Here is a 22,143-nt window from a genome sequence, read left to right on the forward strand (position 1 = left end):
ACTAACAGCAACAAAGACAAAGAGTACATCAAATACTACTAATACAAAGCCATCCAAGCCACAACAAGACGTTCCAAACTCAGGCACATTATTAAAGGAGAAAGATGTTCATCGTACACAAAATAAACCAACTGAACGAACCATGGAAACCGATGAGAAATTAGACAATGATGATGCTGTTCTCATGCTTCATGCTGATGATGAGATGGATATTACTCGCCCAGTCTTTTCAAAACGAGAGAAATATAAACAGGATCGAGGGAAAAACAAACGATCAGACCAATCCATCTAACCTAAACCCAAGTAATGCAGAAAATTATTCAATGGAATTGTAGAGGACTAAGAAGTAATCTTGATGAATTAAAATACCTAATGCACCAGCATGATCCTGCATGTATTTGTCTACAGGAAACTTATTTATCATCAAATTATAGCCCACACTTCTCACGGTATACACTATATAGACGTGACAGATGTTCCGATTCTCCAGCAAGAGGAGGAGTAGCAATATTAGTTCGTAGTAATGTACCATCAAAACCCGTTCAGCTTTCCACTAATCTAGAAGCAATAGCCGTTCGTATTGTTCTTGGGATTAATCTCACTCTTGTCTCCATTTATATTCCACCAAACGTTTCATGTTCCATTACAGAACTTGATAATTTACATAATCAACTACCCCAACCTGTATGCTTTCTAGGTGATCTAAATGCTCATCATCCTTTGTGGGGTTCCCCGAACATGGATCGTAGAGGGAGGATGATCGAAACTCTACTTGATAACCATCACTTAACACTACTGAATACCGGTGTGCATACTTATATCCACTTGCCTACAGGTTCTAGCTCTGCTCTGGATCTGTCCATATGTTCCTCGTCCATTTATCCTAGCTTTGATTGGACAGTATTAACTGACCTTCACAACAGCGATCACTTTCCTATAATTTGTGAAATACAGACGGATACAAACTATACATCTAACCAAAAAATTACGTGGAATTTTCACAGAGCTAACTGGGAAAAGTTTTCGAAAACAGTGCAATTTGATAACCATTTGATTCTTTCTGCATCTATTAATAATGCCACTAGACATATAGTAGAACAATTACTTGGAGCTGCTACCAGCGCAATACCGAAAGTTAACCCTACTAAACAAAGGTATAATAATTGGTGGACAAGGGACTGCTATCTTGCCAAAAGGAAACAAAACAAAGCTTGGAACACTTTTCGCCGAAATGCTACAATGGAGAACCTTATAAACTATAAACGGCTGAAAGCTGAAGCACGCCGAATTCGTCGAAAAGCTAAACAGGATGCGTGGATTCGATTCAGTTCTACCATCTGCAGAAACACTGACCCAAGAATAATTTGGAGAAAGATCCGTACCCTCAGTGGAAAGTGTCAACAAACCAAAGCCCCAATCTTGTCCTGGAAAGGAATAGATATTTCTTCTCCAACTGATATTGCAGAGGCTTTAGCAGAAACATTTGCAGTCACTTCATCATCTCAATCTTATGAAGACTCATTTAGACGTAAAAAAATTTCCATGGAAAAATATAAAATTAACTTTGTTACAAAACAATCTCATTCTTATAACCTTCCTTTCACTATGAATGAACTCAACGAAGCTCTCCAGAATTCTAGAAATAGTTCTGCTGGACCAGATGGCATTTTCTATATAATGCTTTGCCACCTCAACTCAAACTCAAAATCTATACTACTGAAATTTTACAATAGAATCTTTGAGGAGAATGTTTACCCTGATACATGGCATCAGTCAGTTGTGGTAGCCATAGCGAAAGCCGGGAAAGATGCTTCCTCTCCCAATAGTTATCGTCCTATATCTTTGACCAGCTGTTTAGGAAAGATAATGGAAAAGATGATACACAAGAGACTCGTTTGGATTGTTGAAGATCAAGATGCCATATCATGCCATCAATTTGGTTTCCGCCGTAATAGATCTACAACTGATGTCCACGTCAAGGTCGAAGCTCAGATTCGAAATGCTTTTCTTAAAAAACAGCACATGGTAATGATAACTTTCGATATTACCAAAGCATTCGATACAACCTGGAGATATGGAATCCTCCAAGACTTATACAAACTTGGACTTAGAGGTAACCTGCCTAGATTCATTCAGAATTTTCTTCACCTCAGGACCTTTCAAGTAAGATTCCAGAATGAGCTGTCCAAAATTCACACACAAGAAGAAGGAGTACCTCAGGGATCGATTTTAAGTGCCACACTCTTTGCATTACGTACCAGTAGCATTATAAGAGATATCCCATCCACGGTAGAAGTTTATATGTATGCAGACGATCTTGCTATTTCCTGTAAATCATCCAACATGGCTACCATTGAAAGACAACTACAGATAGCAATAAACAAAATTGAAACTTGGACAGAAAGCAACGGCTATCAATTAACCGAGGGGAAAACAGCAGCAATACACTTCTGTAAATTACGCTCGCTTCATCCGGAACCTGTATTAAAACTGAAAGGCAGAGAAATACCAATGACAGACTCCATGAGATTATTGGGTCTGAATTTAGACACCAAATTAAATTTTCGTAAACATGTGACCTATCTACGAACTACGTGCCTCCAGAAACTAAACATCCTTCGTGCAGTATCCTCAACATCTTGGGGTGCTGACAGACAGTCACTGCTCAATTTATATCGTGCTCTAATCCGGTCACGATTAGACTATGGAGCCATAGTATATGCATCAGCTAAAAACAGCATCTTACGGTCTGTGAACACCATTCAACACAGTGCCCTTCGATCAGCACTAGGCGCTTACAGAACCTCGCCTGTAAAAAGCTTGTATATAGAAGCACACGACCCTCCGCTTTATCTTAGAAGACAACGCCTACTCTGCCAATACGCTGCCAAAATAAGAAGCTTTCCAACTCACCCTTGTTGGGTATACCTTAACCAACCTTTATGGCCAACACTTTATGAATCTATGCCTAATGAACCCAGACCTGCTGGGATTCGTCTTCAAGAAATAATAAAAAATTGGAAACTCGATCTCAATAAAATTGCGGAAAATGAAAATATGCCTTTACCCCCATGGAATAGACATCATATAAACATTGATCTTTATTTTGCTCAGTGGTCAAAAAATACCATTCCACCATGTAATATCCGACAGTTGCATGCCAACTATACTTCGCAACACACTGGGAAACTCATAATCTATACGGATGGATCTAAGAGCCAATCACATGTAGGTGCAGCAGCCGTGCTCCCATCGCATGTAATTTCAAAATCCCTTCCAGTTGAGTGCAGCATTCTATCTGCAGAACTATATGCTATACAGCTTGCATTAAGTGAAATATGTCAAGAGTCGTCCCTCTCTGTCTTAATTTACTCGGATTCACTCAGTGCTATTTCAGCCATACAGGGTAAACGACATTCTCATCATCCTTTCCTACAAGAAATTGACTTTCTAATCAACATATGTCAAAAGAAACAATCTGATATAACACTTTGCTGGATCCCAGGACACTGCGGAATAGAAGGCAATGAAAAAGCAGACATTGCAGCTAAGGCAGCATCAGAACTGCCAAATAAAACAATGATAGTTCCACACACTGATTTTAGTCCAATCATTATTAGAGAAAGTGAAAATGAATGGGCTGAAATATGGAAAAATGAAATCAACAATAAACTGCAGGAAATAAAACCTAATCCAGAAATATGGAATTCCAGCATCAGAGAGAGTCGCAGAGAAGAAGTAATACTTGCCAGACTGAGAATTGGCCATACTCATCTTACTCATTTTCATCTATTGGCAAACAAAAATCCCCCACGCTGTGTCCAATGCCAAGTTCAGCTTTCCGTAAAACACATTCTTTTGGTATGCCCTCGATTCAGAAATTCCAGATTGCTTTGTTTTCAGAGTTCATGCAATAATCAGAATCCAGTTACCCTTCAACAGATCTTAGACAATTCCGCGAATATAGATGAATTACTTAATTTTATTCGGCAAATCAGATTTGATAAACAAATCTAATGTTTGATTTCCATCAAACTTGGAAAGACACATCTTGGCCATTGATGCCCTTGTGTCTTTAAACCCTTAATCAACAACAACAACATCTTGAGTGAATGTAATGAATGCCTGTGGATTGACAAATACTGATACAATTTTTGCTTAATTCACTACATGAATCTGTGTTTAGCGTAACTAGATGAATACTACTTATTTGACTGCATTATTACCATTGGTGAAATTTCATGGTAGTTCTGTCATGATGGTTGGTTGATTAAGGATTTATTTGGTGCATCAGCATCTATGGTCAGAGTGTGCCATCTGTCATGATGTGTCTTTTGATTGTGCCAAATGCAAAAGTGATTATAAAAATTTACCATATGAGCATTACCAAGCACCTTTTCTTGTGAACAAGACGATATTCTTGTAATTAACATGCCATATTCTTTGCATGGAATCTACTGTTCTCCGACAATCCCCCCCCCCCCCGCCATTTGTACAAAATTATGAAAAACTAATATTAAGGTGACTAAGATTATAGTTATGCCAATTTGGTCTATACAGTATATGTTTTTTATATGAATGTTAATTTTTTGCATGAAACTAAAAGATTCCACTAAACCCTGATTGGGGATCACTTGTCTATTTAATGATCATCAGCTACATAGTTCTGCAATACTGTAGTGTTGCTTTTAGCATTTACAAAAAAGCATCTTTCTCATACTACTAGACAAATTGTTTGAAGTTATATAAGAGGATCAAGTGATAAATGCAGAAATCATAGTTGCATGTAGTTTACAACTACACCTTATTGATTTTGGGCAACACTCACTTCCACATGTGTTGTCCAAAATAATCTATCAAAATTAGTGCAGTGCAACGTAATGTAAAATATGTGTACATTAAACCTCAGAATTTGGCATTCTTTGAATATTTGTCTGAGGGTTGTCAACCAATCAAGGACAGAGCGAAAATAAGCTAGCCAGACTTCGGTGGGAGTGAAACCATAGGTGCCATATTTGCAGTATGTTTCATGGATAATTTCTGTACACTGATTTCTTTCTGTTTTACATATTTCCCAGACTTTGTGTTGTTGTTAATATGAATTTGCAATGTATAAAATCATTCATTTTGCAAGGCATTCAATTCTAGTGCACAATGTAGGGCTTAATAGTATAGTAGTCTGAATTTAGTTTATAAGGCAATTTAGTTGCTGAAATCATGTTGCACTATTTATACCTCACTAAAAATACTGGTGAATTTCCACACCCACATGGGAGGCAAAATTTGAATCTTATGATTTTTGTTTCTTGGGATCAAGTCCATTACCCAGTGGACTAATCTGGAGGTATGGGTTAAATGTTATTCTGTGAAGATTATAGGAATCAGAGCTATTGTATTATCTAATAAAATTCACAAATTACCCTTGAATACTGAGACTATGTTCATAACCTCAAATGAGCAATGAGTGGGTCCTAAGTATGTTGGATTTATGAGGTTTCTTCTGTATTTGTTTGAAATCTCTCTGAAATCTCTCCTGTCTAGTCCAGAATATCAGAGCTTAAATCATTGTGGACCATCTTAGAAAGTTATGTGAGGGGTCAATACCAATCATTGTTTGAAGAACATTTGTCGGCCAATTTCTATCAAAATTTTGTCCAGAATGGTAAAAAGCTGCATGTTGGGTGTGCTATTGGGGGCAGATCAACACTTAGAAGTAAGATTTTTATTCTCATCCTTCTCTTCCTGCTCTCCCAATTGATTGTCAAGCATTAAGTTTCCAAATCTGAGAGCCTATAGCAATTTAAAAGGAACATATATTGGGACTTGGTGTGAAAGGTTTTTAGCCCAATATGGATCACAAGGTGGCCTCTGTAGCTGAGTAGTCAGGAGTGGGAATACAGTGGCACATGCTCTTTAAGTAGACTGGGGATCAAGCCCCTGACTGCTAAATGTGGTCAATCTGCCAACCTGCTCTGGACCAGTGTGGCAGATTATGGTCGATTCCCTCAACATGACTTGTTGAGGAGGCCTCCATCTTGCAGTGGATTGACAGTGGCTGCAGATTTATTATTTATCAATTGTAATAAAATAAAATTTGTGAAAGGCAATATTGCCAATCTGTGTTGTGACTTTTCTGTGTATTCACAGAAAATTTCAGGTTTGTATCTATATTCTCCTCCTTTACAGAAGATGTTGAAGTGTGCAAGATGAATGATGATATCGACTGTTGAGAGAATCAATCACCATGCAGGCATTGAGTACCTTCAGTTAAAGGGAATATCAGCAAAGGAAATTCATGGAGAAACCATCAGAAGAACCTTGTCCTTCATACGCCATGGTCAAAAACTGGGTTGCAGAATTTGAGTGTGGATGAGATAGTGTTGAAGATGCACTTCCACAGTGGGTGGTGGTCTGTGTTGACACCTGAAAATGTGGTTGCCACCCATCTCCCATGCAATACTATGAATTGCACGAGGGGATTGCACTTACACCCTATTATAGAATGTACTGTATTTCAATGCAATGAGCGCTGGCATGTGTATGTAATTCTGTTCTACTGACACTGGATTCGTGATACATGATCATGCCCAGCTGACTTTTGCTATTGTAACCATCAATATATACTGAAGTACACCATTCACCGGGTGCCTCCATAGCCAGGTGGGAAGGAGTAGCAGTGTGTAGCACACGCTTCTTGATTAGACCGGGGTTCGAGCCTGTCACCACCAAATACGGAGGATGTGGAAAGGTCAGGGAATGGCTACCGCATATTCCCGGAGCAATATGGCCTTAGTTGCTAATGCTCCAAAACAAACAAACCATTCACTGACTAGCTGATGAAGAGACACTTCGTCTCGAAAGCTTCTATGTATTTTAACGCTTTTAAGTCCATCATCACAAGAAACTTGGATCGTTATGGTGAATGATTTAGGAATGAAGAAGGTTTCTTCGAGGTAGGTCCCTAAAGCAGATCAGAAGCAGGAAAGAGACAGGTGGTGAGAATTGTGCAGCAGCACACTGAAGCTAACGAAGCTTGGCTTTGGTGGCGGTATATCACTATGGATGAAACATAGTTATACCACTTTGATCCTGAAACGTAAGAACAATCAAAACAGTGGAAGCATCCGACTTGTCCCCTCCTAAAAAGTTCTGAGAGGAGAAGTCGGCTGGGAAAGTCATTCCATCTGTCTTCTGGGATGCAGAAGGAGTGATCATCATTAATTTCCTAGAATTAGGTGCCACTATCAATGCTGAGTATTATTCTGACCTATCGAGATGTTTCTGCAAGTAACTAAAATCCAAGAAGCATGAGAAATTGGCCAAAGGAGTAGTATTTCATCAAGACAATGCACTGGGCACACAACGTTTGTGACTAAGATAACACAGCATGACTGTGTGTTCAAGCTCTTACAGAACCTACGCTGCTGATCAGATTTTGCTCCTTTGGATTAAAGGACAGAAATTCAACAGTGACAATGCTGTGATGGATGCTGTCAACAACTGGTTTGGGTCAAAATCTGAATTTTATTTGAGCTGTGATGAATCTGTGATGAATTTTTGACTAATATTATTCAATGGAGGAATATTCTTTTCCCCTCCCATTCCAGCTCCCACGAATAACATATGTGTTAATGTGGCCTATTCAGAAAAATATTGGTTCTTTCCTTCCCTCACAGAAAAGAAACTTCTCTGAGAGAAAAAGAGTCAACACCACTTGTAGAATCACCTGTCACTAAGAAAGGATTTTAAAAATATACTGTGAATTGTCCAGAACAACTATTCAAGATTGCTTTTGCTTGAGAATTTACCTAATTTACCAGCTTCGCAACTGGGTTGTCATCATTGCAACACCAGGATACCTGCCCACCCACTGATAAGGAACCAATATGCTCCGAAATGGTGCCGTGTGGGTGATGGTATCCGCTGAGAATAATTAACAATAGTCTTCTCCTATGGTGAAGTGTTATTTATTCGAGGTAGTGCAATACCATGGCAACTCGTTGTGAAGGTATTCACAATATAAGATATACTACTGCCAATTTATAACCACAGGCAGTTCCTGCTTTACGAGTTCCCGGGTTTACGAGTTTTTTTTCCCCTCGAGTATCAACAAAATCGAAAATATGAACATTAATTGCACAAAATTATTGTTAAACATTCATAAATACTGCATTTCAAACCATGCTCGTAGCTAAACAATACAGTGTATCCTCGCTTTCCATTCCCAAGGCACCATTGCATAGTGAAAATATCGTAATGTGAACCAAATAACACATTGTTTTTTGGTGATTCGTTCCAAGATCTCGGAAGTTGAAATTTTCGTTATATAACTAAGCTATTTATCTCTCCAAAAGGTATTTTTGTAATGAAAATTGTATTAGTTACCAATTCAAATCATTAAAATGTGCACTACACTTTCATCGTTATCATATGTTATAATTAGCATTAGCATTAGTAGAGACATTTGATGCAAGAAAGCAAGCTTATGCAGCATCAGCCAAAAAAAAAAAATAAAAATAAAAAATAACAACTTCCACTTCACCCCTCTGTTCATTCGAAATACTTGTCCAGCTGAGCCTTAAACTTATTTAGGCTATCAACTTCCACGACAAGGGATGGAAGTCTGTTCCACCAACCAACCACCCGCTGGCTAAAGGCAAATTTCCTCACGTCTATCCTACATCTGTCCTTCTTCAATTTGAATTTATGCCTTCTCAGGTGATTATTCTGAGCAAGAGGAAGAATCCCATCAGCATTGAGCATTCTCAAACCATTCAAGGCTTTATACACCTCTATCCGATCACCTCGCTGGTGCCTAGTCTCCAGACACTGTAATTTGCAAAACTTAAGTTTTTCTTCGTAAGAGCACCCCTTTGTTCCATTCACTAATCTTGTTGCCCTTCTCTGTACTTGTTCCAGCATCTCTACATCCTTCTTGAAATGAGGCCTCCAGACCTGTATACAGTACTCTAGGTGTGGCCTGACCATTGCCTTATACAAGGGAATAATCACCTCCTTATCCCTGCTAGAAAAATTCCTATATATCATCAACAATACACCATGAGCTACTCTTGCAGCCCATCTGCACTGCTCTGAAAACTTCATATCTGCCTGCACAACCACCCTCAGGTCCCTTTCATTCTCTACCACTCTCAGTGTAGTACCACAAAGTTGATACGTTGCTCTGGGGTTGCTGTTTCCCATATGTAGTACTTTACATTTGTCAATGTTAAACTTCATTTGCCACCTCTCAGCCCATCTGCTCAACCTTTCCAGATCCTGTTGCAGTAGCATAGTGTCAGTAGTGTCCTTGACAATCCTGCCAACATTCGTATCGTCTGCAAACTTGTACATTAAGCTTGATATACCATCATCAATATCATTTATAAATACAGAAAACAATAATGGACCCAATACTGAACCCTGAGGGACTCCACTAATAACATTAGTCCACGATGAGCAGTGTCCATTGATTACCACTCTCTGTCTTCTCCCCTTCAACCACCCCTTTATCCATAGCAGCAATTTGCCTCCAATGCCACACTGCTCCAATTTTTGCAGCAGTCTTCCAATAATAATAAGAAGAAGAATCAACTTTGAACCCCTTTGTGATATTTTTCTAAAGAATGTTTCTGGATTTCACCACCATAAAAGAATAAAAACAATTCGCACATTCTGGTTTATTGGGCCTTTCTGTTAGTGCCTCTAATTATAAATGGGTAATAAACTCGATCGTATTGTGAAAATGCCAGTTGCTGGAATTGTGTGGGTTTTTACGTTATTATGGTGAAATATGTTTCCCCTTCACTGAAATCGTCAGTCATATAAAAAACAAATAAATTCCAGAATTTTCTCTTCATTCCTTTGTTCTGAGATTGGTTTTCGCATCACTTTGTGCCTGAAGTAAAACAATATTGTGAAGATAAGAATATTCCTTTTTGGGTGATTCTGATTTTAAATAAATTTTTTGCCACCAAATGTGACACCACTTTTGCAGTTAATGAAAAATGGACCAGACCGTTATTTACACGTTTAAAGTGCATTATCTTCGGAAGGCATTTGACATGCTAACTTAATGCAATGGATAAGGAGGGAGGTTCAACTGTTAAAGAATTTTGTAAAGAATTCCATATTTTAGATGCAGTTAAAATAATACAACGAACCTGGAACAAAATAACAGAGAAGAACATGAAGGGTGTTTGGAATAAACTGTGTCCTCAGTTTATTGATAATTTTGAAGGATTTCAAGGACCAGCAGAGATCGTACAACACAAACAGAAGCAGATTGCTAACCAATTGCAGCTCGATGTTTCTTCAACTGATGTCACTGATCTGTTTCAAGCACACAATGGAGAGCTCATAAATGAAGATCTCTTTGAAATAGCAAAATGTGAAGAAGCTGAGGAAGAAGATTTAACAGCTGAAAGTCCTGTTCGTTCCTTCACTCTCTCAAGGGGCTAGCGAAGCTTTTCAACCCATAGAAAAAGCAATTGAGATTTTCGAGTTACAAGATTCAAATTTGGAGCATACTAGGAAAGTTGCTATGGATTTAAAAAATGCTTATGCATGCTATCGTGAAATTTATAAAGAAAAGAGAAGACTATCTTTGAAACAAACTCCTCTTGATGCATTTCTGAAGACGACAACTGTGCCTCCAACCACAGAGAAGTAAGATATACTCTGTAAGACTACTCTGTGCCTCCAACAAAATCCAACCAGTGCCAAGAAAACAGACCAACAATGAGTGATCAACGAGTGTGCATTTATTCAATGATGATGAAGAATGAATATTCTTTAACATTTATAAGTCAGAAATAATTTCTTTATTATTATAATTTGCTTGATTTTACAAGCTATGTTTTTATTTCTTTGGATAAATTAATCATTGTGTAAGCATAAACTAATTAGCTATCTAATTTCATTGTTGAGAACGTAACCCCTGATTTTAACCGTACATCTATGGTAAAAAAAAATTCCCGCTTTACGAGTTTTCAGTTTATGAGCATGCACTAGGATCGAGTTAACTCGTAAAGTCAGGAACGACCTGTATTTAAAAAGTAGTTGGCTACGTAGAGAAATGATGCAATTACACTAACTTGTACATAATTAACCAGTGTACTAATTTCCTTGGATTTAATAGATACCATAAGACACATCTAGATTATTTTAAGATAATTTTGGAAATAAATAAAAAATAAAAATTTTATTGCATATATTTGAAATAAAAATTCAGAAGTAATGGTATATTTTCTGGGATGGAGGATTATCAAAATGTCTTTCAACTTCTCTGTTAGGATAACTTAATACCTTCAATTTAAAGCTAACACTGTGCAAAAATGTCTTCTGCCTTTCATCAATTTCACTACAAATTTATAAAGAATAAAAATTACTATACTCCACATCACACAGAAACACGAGCTACTAAGATGTTTTTTTTTTTTTTTGCTCTCTACTGGTGCTTCACTGATTGACAGAAGGGATTACTGATGGTCCCAGATAAGGTCAGTCCAATTATTATATTATTACCACTAGAAATTCAAAGAAATCATTCTGCTTATCATTGCACATAGAGATTTCAGTGGGAAAAAACCAAAAAGGAGGGCAGGAGAGTGGTAATCAGTAACTCGTATATTGAAGGTAAGGAGGAACTATAGGGTAGTTCCCTGTAATCCTTTCCAGATGAAATGTTTCTTTCTAAAACAAAGGGATTATATTGTTTTTTTTTCCCATGGGAATCAGGGATTACTTCTGGTAAGGAATGTCACACAGATATGTTAAGCAATAACCAGGTGTGGCCAACCTTTTCCTGCAGCATCACATTGAAAGTGCATTTGTCTTTAAGTTACCAGAATACCTCTCCCACCACTAAACTGCCCCATCAAATGCTTTTGTTAACTGCGTAAATGAATTATTGCATATGCCAAGTGCTTGTAACTAAAAAATTTTAAAAATTTAATGTTTATAAAATAAATTTAATATAGGGTAATGAATAAATATTTATATTTACAGAATCAATGTCATGCAGAGCTCACTTAATAACACCTTACACACATTAAATTAAATTACCACATAAAAAAGTGGAAAATATGAATTAATTTAACCTGGATTTCAGCATAATGGGAACAATTATGGTGAACTCCAGGATAAATGTGAACTTAAAAAGTAAAGTTTATGCCGTATATTCACTTCTGATTTTTTTTTTCATATTGGTTGGTGTGCCTTTAACAAAAGCTTGCATGTGGTGTGTGTACCACATACAGGGTTGCCATATCCAAACCATAAGGTGCAGAGGAATTTTAGGCAACATTTCCAGTAAAATAAATTGCATCTTATCGTTTGGCAAATATGGTAATATTCTGGGTATTATATGAAATTGACTTCTTAGGAAGTAATAGGATAAAACTGTCTATCAGTAGGCCTGCCTTTAATTGGCAGCCTCCTGATGAAATATTGTTTTTTGCAGAAAAAATACTCTTGAAGAACTAAGACCAGAATGCATTAATATCATTCAGAATAACTAACAGAGACATGACATTCCAGAAAAATGACACTTAATTGTATAACATTCTAGAAAAGTGACACTTGGCATACAGCATTCTGCTTTCCTATTAATTTTTTATGTTTTTAATAGTAATTTATTATTAATATTGTAATTTTTTTTTCTTTTATGAAAACTCCAAACACGAGAGGTTTTAGAACCTATAGTACTTAGTACCATGCTTGGGTTGGAGGTTGAGAAGATGAAAGAAGATATTTGTTGACATTAGACTTGAACTTCTATAGACTAATTTTTAGGAAATATGTATGAAGAAAGGTTGTTCCAGAAAACAGCAGTTGAATGAATAAACGAGGAAGATGAAAAGTTGGTTCTGTGAGTTGGACAGTAAATGGATGTTGGCTGATGGTGGCACGTGTTTGGACTGTTTTGAAAGAGAGGTCAGGAATTATAGAAGCCAATTCAGAAGAAGAGTGCCCATGCAAGTATCTGTAGAAAAGGCATGCAGCAAAAACAGTACGTCTATGAGACAGCAAGTGGAAAGACTCTGTTAGAGATGAGTCATGAATTACCTAACTTCCCTCTTCTGAATGGAATCAAGAAGCCTGAGAGACGTTTTGGGGGCACCACCCCAGTTGTGGGAACAATGTTCCATGGTAGGGCGAATTTGCGATTTGTACAGAGTGAACAGGCTGTTAAACAGAGAGTGGAGAGACTGTGTTAGGGATGAATCATTAATTAACCTAACTGCCCTCTTCTGAATGGAATCTAGAAGCCTGAGATTGGTTTTGGGAGCACCGCCCCAGATGTGGGAACAACATGGCAAGGCGGATTTGCGGTTTGTACAGAGTGAACAGCTGTTTGGAAGAAAAGTAACGCCGAGAGTGAAAGAGAAAACCAAGTTTTTTAGATGCACAGGAAGCAATATGTGTAATGTGCTTGTGCCAAGAGAGATTAGAAGTAATGGTAATTCCCAAAAGAGATATATCATTTTGCCTAGAAATCGGAGTGTCACCAAAGATAAGCATAGGAGCAGAAGAATCCTTTTTGCAAGATATAAGACAAGACTATGTTTTAGAAGGGTTGAAATCAACGAAGTTGTCTTTGCCCCACTGGAGAATTACTTGGGGAGATTGGCATTTAAGGAATTGGTAGCGGATATTCAAGAAGTTGAAGCTGATTGAGCAGGGCAAGGTTTTTCGAAATGGAAAGTGGAATGTAGTGTGCTATCATCGGCAAAACATTGGATAGGATTTCCAGTCAATGGAAGAAGGTCATTAATATACAAGAGGAAAAGAGTGGGGGGAAAGAACTGAACCTTGAGAGACACCAGCATTAGTGGAGAAGTTAGAAGACAAAGAGCCATCTACCATCACTCTCAGTGAGCGATCAGAGAGAAAGCTGGATAACTAATTACAAAACACAGTTGGCAAACCATAAGATGAAAGCTTGTTTAGAAGACCTTTATGCCAAACACGATCGAAAGCCTTTGAGATGACAAGAGCAACTGCTTGTGTTTCACCAAACTTTTCCATTGAATTTGTGCATAAATGGGTAACATAAGTGAGAATATCACCAATGGATCGACACTGACGGAATCCATACTGCTGATCATTAATCAGACGGAAGGTTTCTAGGTAGTTTAAGAGTTGGCGGTTAATTGATTTCTCCATTATTTTAGAAAGAGTAGAAGTAATTGCAATGGGATGATAACTGGATGGGAGAGACTTGTCACCCTTTTTAGGAACTGGCTGGATATGAGCAAATTTCCAAGCAGAAGGAAAAACAACTTTGGAATAAGAAAGTGAAAGAAGGTGATAAAGAACAGGAGTAAGTTCGGGAGCACAGGTTTTGAGAACAAGTGGAGAAATACCATCAGGACCTGGAGCTTTCTTACCATCGAGATTCGTCAAAATCCTTCTGACATCCTTTTGACGGACCACAGGAGGCATTGAATGGAGCGTGTTGGGAATGGTGGGAGGTGTTTTATCAAGATCATTAATACATGATTTGGAAGAGAAATTGGATGTGCAGGTCAGCTTTAGCGTTGGCTGAAGTGACAACAAAACCATCTTGTTTTGACAGAGGTGGGAGCAGAGATGGATAAAAGTTGCAGCCAATAGCTTTGGCAAGAGACCAGAATGCTTGGCTACCATTAGGGCAAGAAACAAGTTTTCTACTCTTAGCCTGTTCAAAATCTAGTTTGGAATGATTAATGACTGCTTTACAATTGTTGGAAGCTTTGGTGTAGGCAGAAAATGAAACTGAAGAATTGTAAACAAGCCAATTACAATACAATATGCAACTTTCTTCTCTTGAACAGCCTTAGCACATTTATTGGAAAACCAAGGTTTAGATAAAGGATGTGATTTTAGAGTGGAGTGTGGAATAAAGGATTCCATTCCTACAAGAATAATTTCACTGACACGATCTGAGCAAACGTTGACATCAGATGCTTTGAAATAGTAGTCGAACCAAGGAAAAGAAGAAAAGAAATCTCAGTTCACCCTATTTTGCATTCTTGTAATGCCAAACAGTATAAGTTTCAGAATAGCCACGAGATAAAGGCTCCATTGGAGAAGAGACAATCATCAAGTTGTGATCTCAGGTACCTAAAGGATCGCTCACTTCTACCATGTACTTAGAAGAGTTGTTTGTGAGAAAAAGATCAAGCGGGTTGGCTCTTTGGTTAGGATTGTCTGGTATTCTTGTAGGTAAATGAACAATATGTGCAAGGTCATTAGAAATTGCAAAATGTGTAAGTTGGGGACTTAGTGTATCAAAAAATGTTCAGCAACCTCTGTAAAAAATATGTCGATAGATAAAAAATGAACTACTTGCGTATTCAATACAATGCTTCCCTTTATTTTTTGCGATGTCGATTTTAAATCTAATAGCTTCCCTTTATTTTTTATGATGTTGCGTATGGTTTGGTCACCAACATTATAATGGTTCATTAGTGATTTAACGGATGCACCATTTTCAAACTTTTGAATAATTTCAAGTCTTTGTTTAACTGAAAGCACAAGTCTTTTGCATTTATCCATCATTTTTGCGATTTCTAAACAAAAATATATATATATTTACTGTAAAAAAAATTTCTACATCCCTGACATAAATAGCGAAACAAAATTTGTCTTTTTGCGGTTCAACGTAACACAACAATCGACGCAACGCACTAAAACAAACTAAACATTTTTTTTTTTTTTTTTTTTTTTTTTTTGAGCAGCAGGTTCAAATATTTATTTGAATTTTATAATTTTTTGTTGATTTTTTTTTTTTTAAATTTGGACTCTTGAAGTGTCGCGGTTAATCCGATCCCTGTAAATCGAGAGTCTGCTGTACTTCTATATGTGAAAGAAACTTTCTTAAAATTATTTACAATGGAATGTTTGATATCAATAAATCCATACAAATGATGTTTTTATCAGGCTGTTTGTTTAATTCGCAGATCACTCTAATAAATTTACTCTGGCTACTTTGTCATTTTTCTTTCTTGAAATAATTATTCATTTAATATTTTGGACAGTTCAAATATGCAGAATAAAAAGCTTAGTCTGTTTAATTGGTGATTGATGCCACTTACTGACTGACTGCTTCCCTTTGTTCACTGATACCAAATCGTTGTAGAAGTTGATTGCTTAAATAGATTCAAGGCAGAACTTGACAAACATTTGGAGCAAGTGGATGGGTGAAATAAGGGGTTTTTTTTAGCTGATGCTATATAAGCTTGCTTTATTGCATCATGTACCTTTGCTAATGCTAAAAAACATAACTGCCACTTTTCTGACTATTTTTGAAGTGCATTCAAGTTATCCTGAAGGAACACTGCTTGGAACTGATCATTAACAACTCTGCCAATCTTTGTCTTTTGCAAATTTTGACATCACGGCTTTTATCCCTTTTTCGATGTCATTTATGAAAATCAGAAACAACAGTGGTCCAAGAACTGATCCTTGGGGGACCCCGCTCCTGACGTTACACCAATCTGAAGAATATCCATTAATCACAGCCTTTTGCCTTACAGCCACCCAGCAATCCATCTTAGCTTTCCAGTAATCCCAACATGTCCAACTTTACAGTAACATCTCATGAGGGACTGAGTCATACGGTTTGCTAAATTTCTGATGAGGGTTCAAGACTTACTGATCCCTCATTTCTGAGGAGGGATCAGTAAGTCTTGAAACTGGCTGTCATAGCAGTCTTACCTTTTACATAAATGGCAAAATAGATGAAAATAATTAAATTAATACCCTTTTAGGGATGTCTTTTGTTTAAGAGGTGTGTCTAATGCTGAGGGAACTTATGGGGGACACAAGATTTGCTCGCCTATGAATAGTAAGCAGAGCCATGCTGAGGGTGAGGCGAACGAGGTTCTTGCCTGAGGTTAAAAGTTGAAAGGGGTGCCAAAAGAATGATGAAATAACCGCCAATGTTCTCAATTTTATGTTTGTTTTGGTAATTACAATCCATTTATCATCTTGCTTTTACAAGATGAAAATCTTGAAAATTATTCCTGAATATGAACTGTTAGATTTGTTTCCCAATCTGGAAGTGACATTAAAAATATATTTAACGATTCCAGTGACAGCTGCATCATATGAAAGAGGTTTCAGCAAGCTGAAATTGATTTAAAACTGTTTATGGTCAACATTAAGCCAAGAAAAATTATCTGATATGGCCATTTTATCAATTGACAGTACCGTATGTACTGAAATAAATGTCGACAAATTTATTAATCTGCACATATAAAAGCCGTGTGTCTGTCTGTAATATATTATTGTTAATTGATTAATGAAATATTGTTTATTTATAATTAAAATTACTCTAATTTATGATATTTTTGACAAAACATCTGTTTCAAGTATTATAATAATATTATTATTTTTTAAATGAATGACACATAAATAAATCTCTTATATATTTATAATAAATACTGCTTATGAGAATAAAAATCACGTTAAACAGTTTTATTTCATTTTTTTGTCATCCTTTTTTATTAAAATGTGTACCAGAAATGTATTTTAAATGAGTCATTTTTTTAATAATTTTTTTTTTTAAAATATTTTAGGGGGCGGCACAATTTTTCATTCTTGCCTCACGTACTAGAATGTTTTGGCACAGCTCTGGTAGGAAGGGCAGTTTTATACATGCATTTTAAACTCCGAAGGTTGCACAATATACAAAAAAGAACAAAGGTGGTCCTATGCTTTTCATTATTTGGCCAGTTAGTCCTTTGCACAACATAAATGCCTTTCTCATATGCACAACCAACCAGTGAAACACTGCTTTATCCAGAGTCAAATATCTGCATGCCCTCCTTTCTGATGTACAGAGTAGTAGCATTATGCCTTTGTGATATCCTTATCTTAAATCAGGTGTGGGCATCCACAAAAGGGTATTAAATTTAATACCCTTTTGTGGATGTCATTTAACAAGTATGTATACTGCTGTGGGTGTCGAATCCTATACCCCCATGTTTGAGTCTCTTCACAATTGCCCAAATAGTTGGGCATGAGTTGAGTTGCTGGTTTAACTAATGGTTACAGAACAAGAAAACTAACCACTTCAGTTAATCTTACTGAATACTATTATTATAATTCCCCCCTTACTTATGAAACTTTCCCTTAAAAAAAAAATTGTCAGTTCATTCCTATCTGAAGCAACAGAGCAGTCCCTGATTTTTCTTTTCAGATTTCAGAAACATCCAAAAATCAAAAAGAAGCAAAATGAGGAGGCTACTAAACAAGGGATAAAAAATGAAAGACCTGTTTCAGAAACACTGGTTTTGCACACATCAATCTTGTTTTTGTAATCTAACATATGATCTGATAACTGAATTTGATGTGGGACAAGTCAGGAAGGATGTGGATCTGTGGGAATGGATGCAGAGAAGAGCAGCAAGATTAGTCAAGAACACAAAGGGTCTTACCACAAAAGACTTCATTCTGCAAATTACAGTGTTGTGTTTGGAAACTAGATACCAGCAAGGAGACCTGACTAAAGTGTTTAAGGCTTTAAATGGGTTGAGTAAACTAAATGTTGATGGCATTCTTACATCTTCTTGTCACCTTTCTTGGATGGTAGACATATGAAAGAACAAAAATTTTAATTATAAAAGGTTGGTTGCAGGGCATGTGTTTAGAAATTTGCTTTCAGTTTGGGAGTAAAGTTGTTAGAATCAACTTCTGTCTCCTGTTGTTAGAGGTTGGTGGTTTGAACAATTTAAAGAAAGATTTGTTAAATTATTTTATTGGAAGGGATGGGGAACAAAACAGCTAATTATTATTTTTTGAAATAGCTATTGTATTGTATAAGCTTGCTTCCATATATCATTAGCATAAAAAATGGAGGCATATTTGATGAATTTGAAGTTCAGGTTAAGACATCCAAGGCGGATATATTCTTGGGATATCAAAGACATGGTGTCACTCAGATATAAGGAATGTAGAAGTGGAATTTGGGGAGTACAATATGTACAGAAAGGATAGACAGGATAGCAAGGGGGGGATGAGTTCTACTGTTAGTTAAGAAACACAAATTCTAAGGAAGTACATCCAGTTGACATAGATGGACAGTGCAATGTTGAGTTAGTTTGGTGGGACATAAGCACTGGGAAAGCAAAAAAGACAAAAGGAGTTTGTTATAGGCCTAATGACTCTAATGAGTACAATGAACAATATACAGAGAAATAGTGGGTCAGTAAATCAGAGTGTCTTATAATGGTAAATTTTAACTTTCCAGATATAGACTGGAACTTGTGGTTGGTCACTCACACGCTAGCAAGACTTTTGTGGCTTTATTAGATGATTGTTTTCTGCAACAGCATGTTAGAGAGGCAACAAGAGGGAGTAACTCTCTTGATCTGATTATCAGCAGTGATTATTCATGCATTAAGAATTTAAAGAAAAAGGAACCACTAGGAAGCAGTGATCAGTGTATTGATGTGGGATTTACTTAAAGATGTAACTACCATCAGGAGTAAAGGGAAGGGTTTTTCTTCTGTAAAGGTGACTACTACTACGGTAGTCTCAGACAGTTTTAAAATTTTATACGGTAGGATCAACTGATGATTGTTACCAACAGTAAATTCTGAATGGGAAGCATTCAAGAAAGTAATTTTGGAAGCTATTAGGCTTTTTGTTACAACTAAGAAATACTATAGGTTTAGGCCCAGATGGATGCCAGATGAACTAATGAGACTCATGGCAGAGAAGAAAAATCCATGGGATGCACATAAATTGTCAGGTGACACAGAAGCCTATGGTAGATACAAGCTAGTCTGTAATCAAGTCACAAAGGAGGCTAGGCAAACAAAGGCAGATTATGAAAAATCTTTAGCAAAGGAGGCAAAGGCTTTTTACTTTTATAAGCTCTAAAAGGAAGGTGATGAATCAGATTGGTCCACTTGATATCAGTGGTTTGACTGTAGGTGATCATTCTCTGATAGTTGCCGAATTAAATGAGTGTTTTGCATCTGCATTCACACATGAGCAGTTATTCAAGGAGGAGAGGGCCAGATGTTTATCAAACTATCAGGGAGCTAAATGATTTTGTAATAAATGAGAGCAAAGTGGAGGAAAAATTGTTGAAGTTAAACATAAGAAGGCACCTGGGGTGAATGGAATCTATCCAGTTATATTAAAGGAGGCGGCAAAGGAACTAAGCAAACACTCAGCCTTAATTATGAGAGCTTCCTTGGACTCCGGGGAAGTCCCCCACAGACTGGAGATGTGCAAAAGTATCTCCAAATTACAAAGGGGAACAAAGGGTGACACAGGTAATTACAGACCTGTTAATTTTACTTCTGTTCCAGAGAAAATAATGGTCACTGGCAAAGAAGCATTGCAGGATAATCTAGACAAGACAGCAGTGATAATTCATATACCGCACGGGTCTGTCAAGGGGAAGTCTTGTCTGGCCAATTTGATCAGATACTATGATGTGCTCACAAAGGAACCGGATGCAAAAAATAATTTTGATATCATATACTTGGATTTCAGGAAACCTTTAGACACTGTTGTGCACGGAAGATTACTGTTCAAATAATTGGAGCAGTATGGCATTAAGGGCAAGTTGCTACAATGGATAAAAAGATGCTTGAGTGGGGGAAGAGAGAGAGTGGTAATCAATGGATACTGCGCTACGTGGACTAATGTTATTAGTGGTATCCCTCGGGGTTCGGTGTCGAGCCCATTGTTCTGTATATTTATCAATGATATTGATGAAGGTATATCAAGCTTAATGTCATAGTTTGCAGATGATACAAAGATTGCCAGGATTGTTAATGACAGTATGCTGCTGCAACAGGATTTCGAAAGTTGGGTAGATGGGCTCAGAAGTCGCAACTGAAGTTTAACATTGACAAGTACAAAGTTCAACGAACCCTGATATAACGGATTTCGTATTTAACGGACCGGACAAATAATAATACAGTAATGAACATATATGAATCTCGACCATATTATTTTTTTTAGGTTATACAAAAAACTTCAGTATTATTATTAATTAAAAATTAATAGTAATTACCTATTTCCATTATTGTTTTGATAATTACCTGCTTTTAATTTTATAGTCAAATTTCAGGAAATTGTTTTTTTCTCTTCCTGAAAACGTGTTCAAATAAATGTTTTCCCAGAAAACAGAAAGAGCAAGCCCTTCCCTCATAATTTGAGTTTATGGCCCCCTAGTTCTGGAATTCTTTATAACAGTGATAATTCTGCCTTCATCCATTTTAATAACCCCTTTCAGAACCTTATAAACTTCATGTTTGTACCCTCTGAGGTACCTAGTTGTCAAGCTCTGTGACCCACATAATTATGGTCTTTCTAATCTTGCCATTCAAGTTGTCCATCTTTGGACCCTTCAAGAAGCTCGGTGTGTTTTTTTCAAGTGAGGTCTCCATACTTGGACACAGTATTCCAAATGCAGTCTTACAATTGCCTTATACAGTGGGTTTATGACCTCCATATTAAACAATATCCCCAGGATATTGTTTAATAAATCATCGGATAGGATACCATGGTCTTTCTTGGCTGCCTTTTTCCACTGCTCAGAAAACTTCATTTATACATCCTCAAACAATAGTGTTATTCACTATTGTTTTTGTGCTCAGTTGTTAAACTTTGTTATTAACAATTGAGCACAAAAGCAATTAAATACAATAGTAAACTTTATTCACTATTGTTAAACTTTAACTGCCATCAAATGTCAGTTAAAGTTTAACATTCAGAAATGCAAGGTACTGCATGTGGGTAGCAGTAACCCCAGGGTAATTTATTAACTGTGTGGTACAACACTCAGGGTAGTGGAGAATGAAAAAGACCTGGGGGTAATTGTGCAGTCAGAGATGAAATTCTCTGAGCAGTGCACTAAACTCATGGTAGTGGAAAATGAAATAGATCTGGGTAATTCTGTAGTTGGATATGAAATTCTCTAAGAAGTGAAGACAGGCTGCCAGGATAGCTCATGAGGTTTTGCCAATGGTACACAGGAATTTCGCTAGCAGGGATAAGGAGGTGATTATCCCATTGTATTGAGGCAATGGTCAGGCCACATCTTGAGACTGCATCCAGGTATGGAGGCCTGATTTTAGGAAGGGTGTAGAGCTGCTGGAACAAGTACAGAAAAGGGCAACCAGACTGGTG

General features: G+C 37.0%; 2 protein-coding genes across 4 annotated transcripts in view; both read left to right on the forward strand.

Moving 5' to 3' along the window:
• The window catches only part of LOC150075869 (uncharacterized), a 562,710-nt gene that overhangs the window by 343,419 nt on the left and 197,148 nt on the right, over window positions 1-22,143 (forward strand). The gene's annotated exons all lie outside the window — the stretch shown is intronic.
• LOC150075870 (uncharacterized) overlaps window positions 1-22,143 on the forward strand; it is a 248,473-nt gene that overhangs the window by 110,900 nt on the left and 115,430 nt on the right. The window lies entirely within an intron of this gene.

This window comes from Mastigoproctus giganteus, chromosome 13 (assembly GCF_048544385.1).
Source record: "Mastigoproctus giganteus isolate SK-2022 chromosome 13, ASM4854438v1, whole genome shotgun sequence".
Lineage (NCBI taxonomy): Eukaryota > Metazoa > Arthropoda > Arachnida > Uropygi > Thelyphonidae > Mastigoproctus > Mastigoproctus giganteus.